Below are 17,473 nucleotides of genomic sequence, written 5' to 3'. Positions count from 1 at the left end.
AACTAGTATTTTCAAAATACTGTTCACCTGAAGTGATAGATTTAAGATAACAAAGAAAATAGGCATTGCTAAGTTAAACATACCCATGTATTCATTTATATCATGTTCATTTGTATTTGTGATATGGACAATTTTCACATTAGCGCACAGAGTACTGAATTACTTCAGATTTTCTAATAGATAAAATCAATAGAAAAAATTATACTTTTGTCAGCAAATGTGACTATCCTTATCTATATAGAGTAAAAAGATTCTAATTAGTGTACATCCCGGGAATCTTTATAAAGTGCAGTGCAATAATGCAGATAAAATGGACAATAAAAGACTTGAAAGAGAAAACATCATTAAACATTCCAATGGTTTCATTAGCACATTTTAATGTCCAATTTCCATATACAAATATTAATGTGTCTCTTAAGTCCTATAAATGTCATGTGACTGACAATGTTTAAGATAAACCTTGTCGTCATTAGCCCCATGTGTCTGTAAAGCATTGATGTTTCAAACGTATCTTTCTAAACTCTTAGTAATCTAACCCAATTGCTGTTTTTGTTATCATATTTACATTAGTAACCATGGACATACCCATAGTCTGCCCACCCGAATTAATTATGGGTTGCCCATATATTTGGCTACTGGAGTGACTACTGCCATAGCCAAGCCTCTCCAATGGCCTGACTAAAACTGTTTGATTCAACCCTGCACCAAACAACAATATGCATTGACAGGAACAGCCTTGACGGTGGTTCTTGCCAATTCTTTATAAATGACCGCCAGCTTGGTGCACATTTGTAAATTTGGCGGTTTGTCCACCAGAGTGGTGGGGTAATTTACTCCAACCCCTTGGCAGAACAACGGGCTGTCCGCCATATTGTAAATCAGGCATCATGGGGCTTATTAACAAGCCTGTGGCCCGCCGGAGCGTCACTTTTTGTAACATTCCGGTGATGCACATGGCTTAGCCATAACTACAAGGCCATGAAACACCACCTTGCGTGGCTTTCCATGGCCTTGTAGATATGGAATAAGGCAAAGCAGTGCAAGTCACTGCTTTGCCTTACTCTGCGTCAAATAGGCGTTCCATGGGTGTTGCTGTGGGTGTTTCCACGTAACACCCATTGACGTGGACACTGCCCCTGATTAACAATATCTCTGGGGCAGCACCAAAACATTCTGACTCCCTAGAGCAGTCATAACAAGGAGAAATGTTTACATTTCTCCTTGTTTTTCCTCTTTACATTCTGCAGCACCCATGGAATGAGGAAAACGCCTCTCTGGATTGTTTTTGAGCAGGAACGTGTCCCTCCTTCTACAAAAATAATCCTGACAACAACACAGACACCCTTGCACCATGGGGCAAAGGTGCCTGCATAGGCGCCTGGCTGCATATGTTGTGCTGGCGCAGGTAGAAAGGACAGGAATGCACCTTATCGTATAAACAGAGTGCATTCCTGCCCATTCTAATTTGCATAGGGCAGCACAGCAAAATGACTTATGGTGCTGTCCTACACAAATTCTTTGTAAATATGCCCCTGTGTGTTTTAGAGACACATTTTTTACACTAAAGCAGTTAGGGTACACTAGAGAAAGAAACAGTCTGATAGGATCAGCACACTGTGGGGCATATTCTCACGGACACATCGCTGATTTAGCGGCACTTTTCCGCCACGAAAGTGGCGATAGATTTATCGCCCTATTCACAAGCCTGGGCTAACAGCCGACATCACCAGTTTACCTGCAATAGCTGGTGCTAAAACATCCCCAAAGCTGACAGTGACAGCTAACGCTAATCAGATGCAGAGAAGGCGTTCCCGTCCAAAAACTCATGATAACACCACTTCGCGATATTCTCGACGACCAGCCAGATTAGCGATGTGGGCCAAAAATAGGCGATAAGGCACGTTAGCAGCTGGGACTTAAGACCTGCTTTTTTCTGGTCATATGAAGGACGAAAACCTGCTTTAGAAAGGGAGCCCAGCCCAGAGCCACATCTGATGACCAACAGATGCCATGGAGCTACTAATCATGCAGCTCGGAGACCCATGAGGGCCACAACACCCACCACCACCACTCCCAGGACCACCCCCCACGGACTACCACTGAGGCAGCGCAGAACAAGACAGCGGACCTTCCGAAAACGCACCAACCTCAGAGACTTAACGCCAGAGGATGTCATTGCCCACTACAGGCTCAAAAGGACAACCATCCTCTGCATCCTGACCCACATCGCCCACAGGCTGACGGTACCAACAGAGCGGACAACCAACATCCCTCCGCAGACAAAGCTGCTGACAGTACTGCACTTGTTGGCCTCTGGTACCTTCCAATCAACAACTGCCAGAGTTGGAGGAGTCTCACAGCCAGCCCTATCAAAGCTCCTCACACCTGTCTTGGATGCCATCATCAGCTTCATACCACAGCACCTTCACTTCCCCCACACTGCGTAGGAACAGCTGGAGACCAAGCAAGGCTTCTATGCCATAGCTGGCTTCCCGCACGTGTTGAGGGCAATTGACTGCACACATGTCCTACTTGTGCCCCCTGCCGACTCTGCACACAATTACAGCAACAGAAAGCACACGCATTCCATCAATGTTCAGGCAATAGTGGACCACCGGGGACTGTTCACCAATGTTGTTGCCAACTTTCCAGGCAGTGTGCATGATTCCTACATCTTCCGACAGTCCATCATCAACCAGCACTTCCAGGATGGCACCTATGGAAATGCACTGCTTATTGATAAGTACCAAAGGAACACACCACGCACCTCAACTCCACAATCATACAACTCACAACTGTGGGAATGCACATGTAAAAAAATCACATACAACATGCCAAACAACATGCCCATCCACCAGACACAACAACACAAGTAACTGTGGTAACAGGGGCCAGACATGTAGACAAACCACCCACAAAGTCATAGCCCCTCTGCAACACAATTGCAGAATGTGAGGAGATGTGGCAACCAAGAATGTGCGAAGATGGCAAGTGACCCATGAATAAGAATGTACACAATGCCAAGTGTGGCAGTGATGTGCTGGACAGTCTTTAGTATGCAGAGCACAGACATGTCCATGTGGACATATACTGCTGGTGTTCATAGTGTTATGGACAGTGGACACAACCATGTTACCTCAGGCAGTGGGGAAGACCTTGGACATGTAGCTATGTCGCCCCCCCCAGTAAGCTTAAGCGTAGTGGGCTGGGTTGGCGTATGCCAGTCCAGCGTAGGAGTGTGAATAAATATCCCAGGGCTCTGGGTGTGGTTCACTTCCAGGATGGCCACCAAAGTAACTACTGCATGTGTCTCTGTGGCCACCATATCCTGACCATAGGTCTTCACACATGTGGCCTACCACCTTCAACGGACAAATCTACACCGGCGAGAAGGTGGCTACGTCACACGCCACCAGGCGCACATCTCGTCATCGCCTGCAGGGGCATGTCTGCCAGGGCGGCGCCCCTCATTCTGCCATGATGCCGCCGCCATGACTGGTGGTGCCTGCACGATCCTTTGCGCCTGCTGCACCCCAGCCTGCTGGTCCCCAGACCCGTACGGCGCCCAGCATCGATTGCCCGCCCCTGTGCACCCAGGCCTCACTGCTCACCTGCTGCCACTGGCGTGTCTCCAAGAGGGACCAACACGTGCCAGTGCAAACTTCAAGCCCGAGGTCCGCAAGCTTGGCAGCCTCCTCAGCCGATCACTGTCTTCAACGCAACAGGCCCCCAGCGCACCCAGCAGCACCCCTCTACAGAGTTCTGTGTTTGCTGACTGCTCCCTTTGGCCTACACTACGGTCCAGCAGGTCTCCGACAAATCCATTCCAGTCCGGCCCAACAGGCCTACTGCTTCATCGCAGGCTGCACACCCGCTCCTCCCAACCGACTAGCAATAGTGTCTCATTCGTTCTCCTACAAATATCAAGAAGCTACAAATGTTTAGACAACCCAGAACACCAGCACTCCCGACTCACCTCAGAGTCGCTGGAAAAGACAATCTTTCGCTCTCTCATACTTGTCCACAATAAGAATAATCAGAGTCACTAAATAAGTTCAAAATGTTTATTTTGACTATAGTGATTCATAAAACAGTATGCAAACCACAACCAGCAGCAAAATTCACAAAGCTAGTATCATCAGCATTGTTACAATACTCTAGAATACAAAAGGAGTCGTCATTTTATAAAGACTGTGAAAAAGGTAAAATAACTAGGCCTAATCACCCTTGCCTTGGCAGTAAGAAGTTATTTTATATAGCAGAAGATCCCTAGGCATTATTAGCAGACCCCCTACCTTAAAGCCTAAACGCAAAGAGGTTTATATCATAGGAACAGCAGAGCTCAGCTCCATGGAACGGCTTTCTTCAAGTGTGTTTCAAAAACATGCAACCCCCCCCCAAAAAAAAGACAAAATTGGAGAAAAAACTGGAAAGTTCATAGAAAAAGCTAAAGGCACATTGAGCTTTTGTAAAAAGAGTCAATAATGCAAACAGCGGAGTTGTGATATCCGAAGCAGTTAATCTATGAAGGTACGTGTGCAAAGAAATGCAATTCCCTCTAGCAGTTCATCCTTGTCAATGGTAGAAAAAAAGCAATGACATCCAATTAAATAAGTTGAAGGAACAATCATCTTCCTCATAAGCAGGAGCATCCAAAACCTGAAATGGCAAACTTGCGTGGTATTCAATGAAACTACGTTGTTGGAAAGTCTGCACAGCCACACAGATATCCCATTGAGCCAAGATTCAAAGTAAAACTGCACACGTCATCTGACCATCCACAGAACAAGCCTCGTTATGCGCCTCTAAGGGACCCATCAACTGGCGGAAATCAGGGATTGGACACCACGTGTTTGATAAGCAAAGTTCCATTGCCCAGGAGAAATGACATCTTTTGCAAGGTAGCACAGGTTGCATGCAAGTATAGTAGACAAAGCGAAAGGCCAAGTCGTAACTGACGCCAATCGTTGCTAAGGGCAAGCATCCAAAAGCCTCATACAGGCAATAGCAGGACAGTTGTAGCTGGGCTGGCCTGTGCAGAGCCACAAAGTGAGCAGCAGCCATTATGAAGCACAAAGAGGAGAAGCAGGACACCAGCTACTAGAGCCAATATTAAGGGGAACCCTCTGAAAACGCTGGAAAATATAGAATGAATAAAAGCTGGTATTACCCCAAATATATTTTGAAAAGAAGAGACCAGGCCAGATCCCACACATTTAAAAAAAATGTGCAAGTCCTGTCGTCTCAGATGCATTAAAAATTTGGTGAATTAGTTCCCCTGAATGAAGTGCAAGGTCAGTGTTAAGAAGCGACTTGTATTTCACTCGAGGTCCGAGCCACCTGCAATCTGAATGTTTCTCTGGCGGAAGTGAGGGCCACCTCCTGTTGGAATAAAAGGGTTTTGAGCCTGCTCAACTTGTTGAACTTTGCTTTCAAAGTCAGAATGGAAGGCCAAAGTGAAGAATCTAAACTCCCTTGTGGGTGCGGAAAAAAGGAGATTGCTACAGCAAGTTACGCGCGGGGAAACTGTTACCAAGTATGGGACTCCAGGGGGCGGAGCTTGGCTCGCGACAAGAATGGCTGCCTGAGCCTGGGGCTCCGACTCGCAGCCCGACAATCCTCTCATTATCCTGCCCTTTGCCGCCTGCAAACGAAGCCCCTTGAATGATTTGAGCGTCGGAACGCTGGCGCTATATCGCGCAGTGGTTCCGGACCCGAGGGGTGCTGCTGCGGCGGAGAAATTGCGGGGTGAAAGCTCCGAAACGCTAGGCCTTGGATCCCCGGCGGTCACGTTGGCTGCGGCCAGCACTACGTCAGTATACGTGCGGCCTGCGGCGGTAGGAGGAGCCGGCCTTGCGGGCCGCTGTTGCGACTCGGGCAGCGGCGTGAGTGGGGAGAGAGACCTTCTGCTTCGGCGGGGATGGCCTTCATTTGAGCCCGGAGGGGCAGCGGAGAGCGGCGCCACAGCAGGTCCCGCTGAGGAATGCGATACGGGCGCTGCCGGGAGGACTGAGCGCCTGAAGCAACGCGAGGCGGCCCTGGGGCGACCACAACGCGCTCGGCACTAGCGGACGCAGCAACAACTCGGACAGCGGGCGGAAGAGCGCCAGAGTGAGTCCGCGGTCTGGCGGCGCCGCGAGGTGGGCCCGGAAAGTACGGTGCTTCATGACTGGATTGGCCGAGTCCGGCCGGCGGCAGAGTGAGAGCAGTGGCAGCGAGGCACATGGTGCGCGACTGGATGCCCCATAGGCCACAGATAGCGGTGTTGAGCCCAGCGGATGGTGGAGGCATGAGGAGACGTGCAGGCATTGGCTGGCGCAGGCTTGCAGGGCTGGCGCCGGACTGGCCCTGAGGTTAGACCCTTGCAGTGGGTGTGTAGGAGACACAAAGGGCACAACACCGACACTTTGGGCGGCTGATGTTAACCGGGGATTGCTGAGACGAGTGCATCGCCCCGGGCTCCCTGGGGGCGCCGTTGGTCCCGAGCTGTGCTGCAGGCAGGAAAACAGCGCACGGGCGTCCGCCATCATGGGCAAGACAGATAAGTCCCAGCCGAAGCTGTCATTCGAGCAGAAACGTGCCAAGTCTCAGGCGCCGGCGACGGACGAGGCGAGAGGGGCTTCGGCCCCGCCCGACGGAGGAATAGGACTTGCGTGGGCTACTGCTATCCATGGAGAGGGGATTGCAGACGGGCATTACTTCACTGGGCGCCAAGATTGATGCGCTCTCCTATAGAATGGACCGCATGGGGGAACGGCTAGATAAAAATGCGGAGAGACTGGACCAGTCGGAACAGCGCCTGGGGGAGGTTGAAGAGGCGCAATCCTCGCTTGACTCGGAACATAAGCAACTTGGCCGTCTCTTGCAGGTGCTGCAGGACAAGACCGAGGATTTGGAGGCGCGCACACGTCGCTGCAATCTGCGCATAACGGGCCTTCCGGAGTCGAACCCAACGGGACGGATGGAGTGTTTTATTGAGACATTGCTGATTGCGCTTCTTGGCCGTGAGGTGTTCTCTGGAATGTTTGTGGTAGAGAGAGCACACAGGTCGCTTGAGCCGAGGCCCCCTCCGGGCACGCCGCCACGGCCATTTATAGCAAAATTATTGAACTACCGCGACAGAGATGCGGCCCTGTGACTGGCGCACGAAAAAAAGACACTAGTGTACGAAGGGTCGAACATCTCGCTATACCCGGACTTTACTGCTAAGGTGCAAGAGGCGAGACGACAGTTTGTCCCTGCTAAAAAACAGCTCCGTGAACTGGGCCTGGACTACGCGATGCTGTACCCAGCTAAGCTTCGAGTTAACCGACAGGGGAAATCGCATATATTCATGGACCCCAAAGCACTGCACAGAGCGTTGAAGGACTGGCAGAGGGAAGGCCGAGGCAGTCCGGAGAAGCAACGGCGGTGTGAGGAGCCGGAGAGCACGCTCGAGCTGCAGGACTGAAGTTGATGTGCTCGCCTACATTGTATCTGACTGTTCGGCCCTGCGGCAGGAAGGTATAGTGAGCCCTATGGGAAGGTACTAGGGGTGCTGAGGAGGCTCAGCGGAACCGGTAGGACAGATTGAGGTAATAATGTGGCATGATCAATGCAGGGGTCTGCTAGCTCCAGCCTGTTGTGTAGCTGAGTGCGCTGGGGTGTGCAGGCGACTCTTGCCATGGGTTCTCTCTTATTTTTCACCTTGTTGGCTGTATGGAAGAGGGGAGTGACTGTCATACAGGCTGCAGTGAGTTCCGGGCGGCGCCGAACGGAAAGTTGCGCATGGGGATATATGGGGCGGTAGGGCTAAGATGGGTTGCTGCGAGGGGACGCCGAGCGGGTGGTTATAGCAATAGTTTATATATATTACTAACTGAGCGATCTCCGCCTGCGAGTGCATTCCACCTTTTGCCTGGGCTTTAGTTGTTTGGGGATTGGGGGATGGGTGGGGAGGGTAAGCCTATGATTGGGCGCGGAAGGCCAAGTTGGGGGGGTCTGCTGTGGGAGGAGGGGGGAGATGGGGTTGTATTTCGGTATTCTTTTGCTCCAGGAGTTGAACTCTCGGTTTGCTTGGCACGGGTCACATCCACATAACAGTCACATGCTGCTCACATTTGCAGACGACGATTCCCGAGACTGGAATAGACATGGCTAATAACGCTGCGAGGAACGGGGAACACGCCTCTCTGAGAGTTGTGACCTGGAATGTAAGGGGTCTTAATGACCACCGGAAGCTGCGCAAGGTGTTGTATTACCTCACTCGCCATAATGTAGACATTGCTCTCCTCCAGGTGTCGCATCTCAGATGTAGTAGTCAGATGCTGCGGGCGAAAGGGCTGCTGGATAACTCGCATGCGGCCGGCTTCACGACCCATGCCAGAGGGGTGATAACTTGGTTCAACCCTAAACTGGGAGGCAAGGCTCAACTGCTTTCTGCGGATGGTGGGGGCCGGCTTGTACTGTCGCGATTTCAGGGGAAGGGATTTATTACTGGTTAATGTGTACGGCCCCAACTATGACTGTCCGGACTTTTACTCGGAACTTGCAAATAGAGCCAAAGACTTTGGTTCAACCTCCATGCTGTGGGGAGGAGATTTTAACATGGTTATGAATCCCGGTCTTGATAGATCAGGTGGCCCGACTAGACCGCAGACGGCTGCCGCTAAGACGATTAGGCGGGAGATGCTTTGCATGGCCCTCTCAGACGTATGGAGGACAATAAACCCCATAGAGGGGGGCTTCATGCACTATTCTGCTTTTCATAATCTACATACCGGTATAGATTACTGGCTGGCGTCTTCCAGACTCATGGCGCAGGTCCGCGCGTGCCAAGTGCTACCGCGCACCCTATCGGATCACTCTCCGCTGCTGCTTACGCTGGCTACGCCTAGCAAGACCATGCCACCTTTTGGGTGGCGGTTTCCCCAGTGCTCCCTACTTGATCCCTTGTTTAAAGAGGAGCTAGCAGAGGAGATCACAAGGTTCTTTGATAATAATCTAGGCTCAGTGGACAGCTTCCAAACGGTGTGGGAAACATTTAAAGTTTATATCAGAGGGGTGGCAATTGCTAAGCATTCTGGAGTGCTGCGTTCTATTCGGCAGAGGCTGGCATCGTTGGATAGCAGGTTACAGGACGCGGAGGCGGCGCAGCGGTCGGAGGCATCGGACGAAATTACGGAACAGCTGAAGACGCTGCTGGCAGAATACCATGAAGCTGCAGATACGGAAGTACTGCATTTAGGGAAGTACGCCACTGCAAGAGTATATGGGGAAGGTGAGAGGCCTAGCTCAGTGCTGGCCAATATATTAAAAGCGCGCAGATGCAGGGCGGCGGTCACTAAAATCAGATCTGAAGGGGTGGTGTTACTGACTGAGGAGGCGGATATTGCTGCGCGTTTTCAGTCTTATTACGCTAACCTATATGCAGCTAAACAGGACAATATGGATGACAGCATACAGGACTATTTGGATCATATCCAGATGCCCTTCCTTTCTAATGAGCACAGGGAGTTTTTGGCCCTACCTATAGAGAAGGACGAAATCCTTGAGGCACTGGCTGGCATGAAGGCTAATAGTGCCCCGAGCGCGGACGGCCTTACGGTGGCCTTCTACCGCTCCTTTATTGATCTATTGCTCCCGCACCTCTCTATGCTTTTCGACGACCTGTGCGTAACCGGCCGCATGCCTCCCTCTATGAGGGAAGCGATTCTGGTAGCCATCCCCAAGCCCGGTAAAGATCCGGAGGAGTGCAGTTCGTATCGACCACTATCGCTGCTGAACGTCGATACTAAACTATTTGCAAAGGTGTTGGCCACGCGGCTTGCGCTACTCACGGCGGAGTTGGTTGCCCCGGAGCAGGCGGGGTTTGTGCCGGGCAGAAACCTCACGTACAATCTGCGGACGGTGTTTGGCGTAATGCAGCACGTTAGACGCGACTCTAAGGCTCTTGCAGTTTTCCTTGATATGGAGAAAGCCTTTGACTCGGTGGAGTGGCCCTTTATGCGACTGGTCCTGACCAAAATGGGATTGGGCCCGGTCTTTCTGCAAAAGATTGGAGTGCTATATACGGGCCCCTCCGCGCGGATTAGGTTGGGAGATCTGGTTACGGAAGCTATACCGATTTCCAGAGGGACGCGCCAGGGATGCCCCCTTTCCCCCTTACTTTACGCCCTAGTGGCGGAACCACTGGTGCGGGCCCTTCGGGAGTATCACAGCCTGAGAGGCATTAGCTTTCCAACGTATCGTATAGTGGTCTCCACGTATACCGACGACACTCTGCTCTATATCAGGGAGCCGGAGAGTAACTTAGCGCCGGTGTTGCGGGAGGTGGTGCAGTTCGGGGCGCTGTCTGGGTTGAAAGTCAACTGGAACAAGTCCATAGCATTCCCGTTGACGTAGTACACCTCCCCGTTTGAAATGGAGTATCCACTGCAGTGGTCGGACGATTCGGTCAGAAACCTTGGGATACAACTGCACAGGGACTCTGAAGTGGTCTTCACTGAGAACTATGGGAGGGCCATTAATAAACTGGAGGAAGATGTGGAGACATGGATAGGCCTACCCCTATCGCTTGTGGGTCGCATCTCCATCGCCAAAATGGTGGTGCTGCCTCGTTTTTTATTTTTATTTTCCAACATCCCAATAGTTCTCCCACGTACCTTCTTTGCCAGGTTAAATAGGTCTCTGTTGCGGTAAGTATGGGCAGGGAAGCACGCCCGGGTGAGCTGGAGCGTCCTAACGTTACCATACCACATGGGGGGCCTTGGGGCGCCTGACATGGAACTATACTACGGGATTGCACAGGGAGCACAAGCGCATGCCTGGGTACATGGCGATGACACGATCCCATATCTAAAGCTCGAGCGATTGTTCGCGGCACCTCTTCCGCTGCCCGCGGTCATGTTTGAATCGGCCGATCGCAGAACTGGCTTCTTAGATTCACTGAACGCTACTCGGCATGCTTGGAATTGGCTGCTTCGGCAAACAGCGGGGGCATTGTTATACTCCCCGGCCATGCCCCTCGAATGGGCGGTGTGGCTGCCCCCATGCAGAGACGGTAGTGTCGTGAGGTCCATGCGGGGATTAGGTATACACTTGATGGGAGACTTGTTTAAGGACGGAGTCGCCAAAATGTGGGACGATGTAGCGTCACCATCGGAGAACTATACCCTGCTACAGCGATTCCAATTTCACAGGGTCAGAGGCGCATGGCGTCAGCACCTAGGCAAGGATATGGCTGAACCTCTTGAGGTTCTGTAATTATTGTATGTACTTAAGCATAAAAGCCCTCGCGGACTGATGTCTAGGCTATATAGCATAGCCATGTCGCAGAGATCCCAGAGCTATACTAAAGCTCGTTTGGCCTGGCAACGGGACCTGGACATGGTGATAGATGATGCCATGTGGTCGTACTGCTGTGCCGGTATGCGTCGGATATCACTGCATGGCAAGCATAGACTTATACACTTTAAATTCATAAATAGAACGTACTACACGCCAGAAAGACTGCATCGATATGGCCTGCGTGAGGGGTCGACATGTGAGAGGTGTGCACACCCAGCAGCAGACTTCATGCACTTGGCATGGTACTGCCCCGGCGTGGGCAAATTTTGGGAGGCAATATTTCATCAGATCGGAGAGATAGCTGGCTTGGAATTTACCCTGGACCCTGCAGTGGCATTGTTGGGACACTCGAGGGGGCTCCCTAAGGCAGCGCGTAGACTAGTAGATATGGGCATGCTGATCGCCAAGCGCAGGCTAGCTATATGCTGGATGCGGGGCCCCTTGCCTATGCTGGCGCAGTGGAAAAGGGACGTGCTCTATTGCTGTACGCAGTCGGAGACGTACAGTGAACTGCTGCCTCCGAGAAGCAGACCAAAGAATTTTGGGGGATTGTATGTTGAATACCTCAGGAGGGATGGTGCGGGGGAGAAATCTGGGGCTGGGGAGGAAGAAAGGCCGTCCCTGAGAGCAGATGGTGATGGTGCGAACTCAGCTGAGCACTAACGCAGCTAGTGTGCGCAGCCCAATTGAGGTATAGGTAGGGGGGGTGCTCCAAGGAACAGCTTGAGAACTAGTGCACATAAGAGCCCATTAGGCAAAATTCAACTGTGAGCGTACTGGGTGGGCGCAGTGGGTTGGTCAGAGAGCGGGACATGTATTGGCATTGACTGTGTGGGTGGGACATTGGGAGCGGATGACGTGACTATTTGACAGGAACGATTGAGAGGGGGGGAGGCTTCTGTTTCCTTTTTCTTTCTTTTTGGTTTTTTTTCTTTTATTATGGTTGTTTAGTTGTTCTTGATGCTTTAATCAGAAACCTTTGCAGTCTCTAAATGGGACCAGAATATAAAGGTCTGGCGAGAAGGGCTACACTGCTTGATAGAGATGACAACTTACTCCAGGTTATGACAGTGATGCCCAGCCCCCGGGATGTGGGATATGCTGCGTTGTGAAGTGCTTATTGGAAATGAAACAGCCGGCCTCCGGGTTGTAGGCGAGCAATGGTGTATGCCTGTGTTTTTTCTTTTTCATCTAAAAATAAATAAATAAATAATAAATAAATAAAATTTAAAAAAGTATGGGACTCCACCCCGCAAGCCACAGCAGACTTAATTGTTAAAAATAAGATAGCTGCAGTTAGTAAGCAATGTAAAGACAAGAGTGATGGATGGTACTAGGGTACCCTTTAAAAAGCATGCTAGATTCGGCTCTGACACGTTACATTCGCGGTGCAATTTAACATGTTTGCACACAAGAGAGTGACCCACTGTTGAATCACACTCCTACCCTGTAAAAAAAACTTCTTTATCCTCCCTCAGACACCGATAAGCAAAGGGCAGCTCCCATAATTCATCCAGAAAAGCGCTACCAAGCGGTTCAAAGCGGCCAGCAGGAAAGTGTTGCATACATGATGCAAATTGTAAAAGCGAAAAGGGCAAAGTGATAACTCCATGAATTAACCAAACAGCAGAGTCTCTTTTCGCCACTGAGCACGGCAAAGGCTCCAATTGTTCAATATGTAACAGTGTGTACACAGCATCCCTCATGAACATAAACCTCTGTTTATCAGTCAGGTTCAAAGGCAAAAAGAAAGCAGTGGAATTCAAATAATACCAAGGCACTTTACCCATTTTCAGTGTCTACAATGTCCAAGCAAAACGCATGACGGACCTTAACTGATTTTGACCATGATATAACATTGAACCACCAATTTACACTAATCTCACTTACCTCTCACAGGTGATCAAGGATATGCACTCTGCCCGTGGAGGATGACACCCCTCCGAGCCCCGAACACCCTGGCCCAGAGGCAGTACAATGTGGCCCACAAACGCACCAGGAGCATTGTTGAGCGCACATTTGGTGTGTTAAAGTCACGTTTCAGGTGCCTGGACATTATAGGTGGAAGACTCCTGTACAGCCCAGAAATAGTGTGCAAGATGTTCATTGCATGTTGTGTGTTGCACAACATATGTGTATGCACCAATGCCCCATGGATCCAGGTGCCAGATGCACCGGGCGATGATGAGGAAGATGAGGCAGGTGGACCACACCCCACTGAAGCTGCAGCAGGAATAGCCCAAAGGAACACAATCATTAACAATTTCTTCACATGAGCACGTCACATTGTGACTGTCCTTAGCAATCATGGAACAGTACAAAATGACCACATGAACAACATGTGCAAATAAATTCATTGTAACATGCATGTCAATCCTCTGCATGAACACATCACTCTGACAAGTGGAAGTACAGCATTAAGTGCTAACAGTCTCACGAATAGTAAAAAGATGGTGGGTATGTCACCTCTGTACAGAGAGGCTGTTTAGGGTGTCACATATTTGAAATGCCATTTCAGGGTGTCAAGTGTAGTACGTCCCACTCATCATCGTATCACATGTGTACAAGAACATGACATGAAGGCTGTCATTGGTGTCCAAAATAAGACAACAGGGTGTCATTTGGGGTCAAATATGACATTTTGGGTGTCATTTGGGGTCAAATATGAACCACCCTGATGCAGAGATGCACCCTGTGACTCAAGTCCCACAACATGAGCAACATGGATGTAAGGGGGAGGATGTAAGGGGTTGTTTGTGCTCGTGGATGTGTTGGAGTGTGACCTGCTCCCTTACAGATGTGCTCCACACTCAGCCACCTCAGTGTCGTGGAGTGCACCATGTCATGATGATTGGACTGCAGCCATGCTAATCATCATGCAGTGTCACTTGCATCGTCAGTGTGGCTCATGGACCCGCAGCTTTGCTGGGTTCAGCACATGTGCTTGGGTTTGTTGTGAGATTAGTGATGTGTGGGGAGGGCTCCCTCTGGGCACATTATCAACGGGGGCCTTCTTGCTGTTTCTATGTGTACTGCAGTATGCCAAGGATATCAGGGACATGACCCAGTCATTGTGGGTGTGCATTGTGCTATATTTAATTGTGCATGTGTGCCATTGTGCCCATCTCCCCCCCGTCCCCACAGTCCCTGGTCATTACTCACCCTGTTGCTGTTGGGTCAGGTCACGTTGAGAAGTGTCCGGTCCCCCAACTCCTGCCACCGTCTCCCCACTGATGACTATGGACACCATTTCCTCCATCTCACCCTGCTCCTGCTGTGGCGCTGGACTCCCACTTCCAGTCTGCATTGCTGCTTTCCGGTTGTTAGCGAGTTTCAGCTTGGCTTTGCGCTTCACATCATTCTAGCGCTTCTTGACACTTCACTCCGACTGCATTCACCTTGGCCAAGATGGACTGCCATATTGCATTTTTAGTTGCCAATGACACAGTGTAGGTGATGAACAGTTGTTGGTGGTGTTCTATCACCTCTGTAATCAGGATCTTGTTTTCCTGCGGACTGAATCGCGGGTTCCTCTTCTTCGTCTCCTTGCCCTTCTCGTTCCCCGAGGTCCCTGGCTGGCCCTCCTGGGGGTTTGTGGTGTCTGGTTGGCCTCTGTTGTTGCTCCAGCTCCCTCCATGGTCCTTTTGAGTTCTTTGGGGTTTTTTTGTTGCAGTTTTTATGGTGAATTTTCCCGCCTGACGTGGTAATAGCATGCCTGGCGCTGCTTATCGCTGTTATTTTTATCGCAGTTGGGCCCATAGCAACTTTTTTGACGTTCGGGTTTCCTTTTTTATCGGTGTCCCGGTAATTTTAACACGGACATTTGATGCTTTATCAGGGAACTATCGCCTGTTGCCAGCGTGTTGAGAATATGCCGTTAACACTGTGTTAGTTTCCCGCGATAGACGGCGTTATGTAAAATTGCATTAGCCTAGGTTGGCAATGATTATCGCACGTTCTTAAGAATATCCCCCTGTGAGGTGTCAAATATGTGTTTGGATTGATTTTTATGAAAGCATATATATTTTGTAAAAATTAAGAGAGTTTTTGCTGACCCTAGGCAAATAAAACGAATCGGATCCCTGCAAAGGATGAAGAGCTGTTTGAAAATGTTATGCCCTGTAGGGAAAATATGTGCCACATTCAGCATCTTAGGCCATCTTGTGGTAGTATTCATATTAGCTGCGTCACTATTAATAAATAAGGCCGTTTTTATTCAAAATCCATTAATAAGTGCTGCACCATGAGTAGGGGACCCGCATAAAGCAAGGAACCTGGGAATTATGACCTGTCTACCCACCATCTGATGAGCATGGCTTGAGATAGCAGTTGTTACTAGTGGCTTGCCCTTTGTTAACCCTGGTATCTTGAAAGCAGCTCCAGGAATTGAATGACATCAGGACTCAAAGAGGCATGTAGTTTCAAGCCCTTGCCTTTCCCTAGTCAGTTTCAGTTTCAGTTTATTTTTGTTTTTCATTTGAGCCAAAAGTGGCTACAAACACAACAAACATAGCAAAGTCACACATCTTAGCACAGTTAATAAAAATAATATAATTGATAATTCAGTATACCCTTGAAAGACTCAAGTTCATAAATTGATACTATCTTCTTCAAACAAACTTGAGCATGACCTATAAAATGGTCAATGATCTAATACTAAAAACAAATGTTGAAATTCAAACCCTTGAGAGAATATAGTTAAAACAGATTAACGTCCCACACTAACCCGCAATCAGGTAATATCCTCTGTAAGGTTTGCCAACATAAAACATTGCACCTTATCTATTCTAATGTATAATTATTGAACTAAGATAAAAAAAAAAATTCCTTAAATTAGAGTTTTAATCCGTACCCAATGGGTCATTCAAATGTCATCAGGCATTTATTTATATATCAAATGAACTCCCAGCGTATTGATGACACCATTAATATTTAATCTTGCCAAATAACATCTCAATGATTAGAAAGTACACAATCACCTTCATGTTGCTCTGAATTGATGCCGAATCTTGCTCGCATATAAAGTGACCTTGTGCATTATGGCAAATGAAACAAATATACACAGTAATACATTATAACACCAGATGGTTACTGATTCATAATCAATTCTATTGGTCCCAATATTCATGTATATTTGAAATCAGCTTCCATAATCTAACATAATCATTAATGATTCATCTAGTTAAAAGGCCTACCACAGTTATTCAGTTGCACAGTGGCCGAGTGCATCGTATCTTATAAAACAATAAAGGGCCATATTCACAAGGAGCTATCGCTGACTTAACGGCACTTTATCGCAGCCAAAGGTGCGATAAATTTATCGCCCTAATCACAAGCTGGTGTTAACATCCCACAGGACCAATTTACCCGCGATAGCAGACACAAAAAACATCGCAACAGATGACCCCTGCAACTTTCGCTAATGAGATGCAGAGTAGACATTCCCGTGCCAAAAGCCGCAACAACACCACTCCACAACATTCACAACGAACAGTCAGAACTGCGATAAGAGCTCAAAACAGGCGAAAAGGCACGTTAGCACCAGGAAAATAACACCTGCTCTAACCTGGTGCTAAGTCGGACCACAGCCTGCACTACAAAAGGGACCACAGCCACATCGGAAGGGCAACAGATGCCATGGAGCCACTGGTCATGCGGCCTGGACACCCAAGAGGGCCACAACATCCACCGCCACCACCCCTGGACCCCATACAGAAACCGTAACAACCTCCCCGGACAACCACAGATGCAGCGCAGACAATTACAGCAGTCCCCCAGGAAACACACCAGCCTCACAGACTCAACACCTGACAATTTCATTTCCCACTACAGGCTCAACTGACAACCATTGCACACATCATGACGAATAACTCCCAACAGGTCGAGTGCACCAACACAGCAGATAACCAACCTCCCACCCCACAGAGAGCTGCTGGCCCTGCTGTACCTGTTGGCCCCTGGTACCCCCCAACCAACACCCGCCAGAGTCAGAGTAGTCACACAGCCAGCCACATCCCAGTCCCTCAAACCTGTCCTGGACATCACCATAAGCCTGGTACCCCAGCCCCCATACGTCCAACATAATGCGCAGGATCTGCTGGAGACCAATCAAGGACCATACGCCATAGCTGGATGCACGCACATG

At 49.4% G+C, this 17,473-nt stretch overlaps 1 long non-coding RNA gene across 1 annotated transcript in view; it reads right to left on the bottom strand.

The window, feature by feature from the left end:
• LOC146798912 (uncharacterized) overlaps window positions 1-17,473 on the bottom strand; it is a 244,806-nt gene that overhangs the window by 71,475 nt on the left and 155,858 nt on the right. The window lies entirely within an intron of this gene.

This window comes from Triturus cristatus, chromosome 9 (genome assembly GCF_964204655.1).
Source record: "Triturus cristatus chromosome 9, aTriCri1.1, whole genome shotgun sequence".
Lineage (NCBI taxonomy): Eukaryota > Metazoa > Chordata > Amphibia > Caudata > Salamandridae > Triturus > Triturus cristatus.
This window is presented reverse-complemented; position numbering and strand designations above follow the sequence as displayed.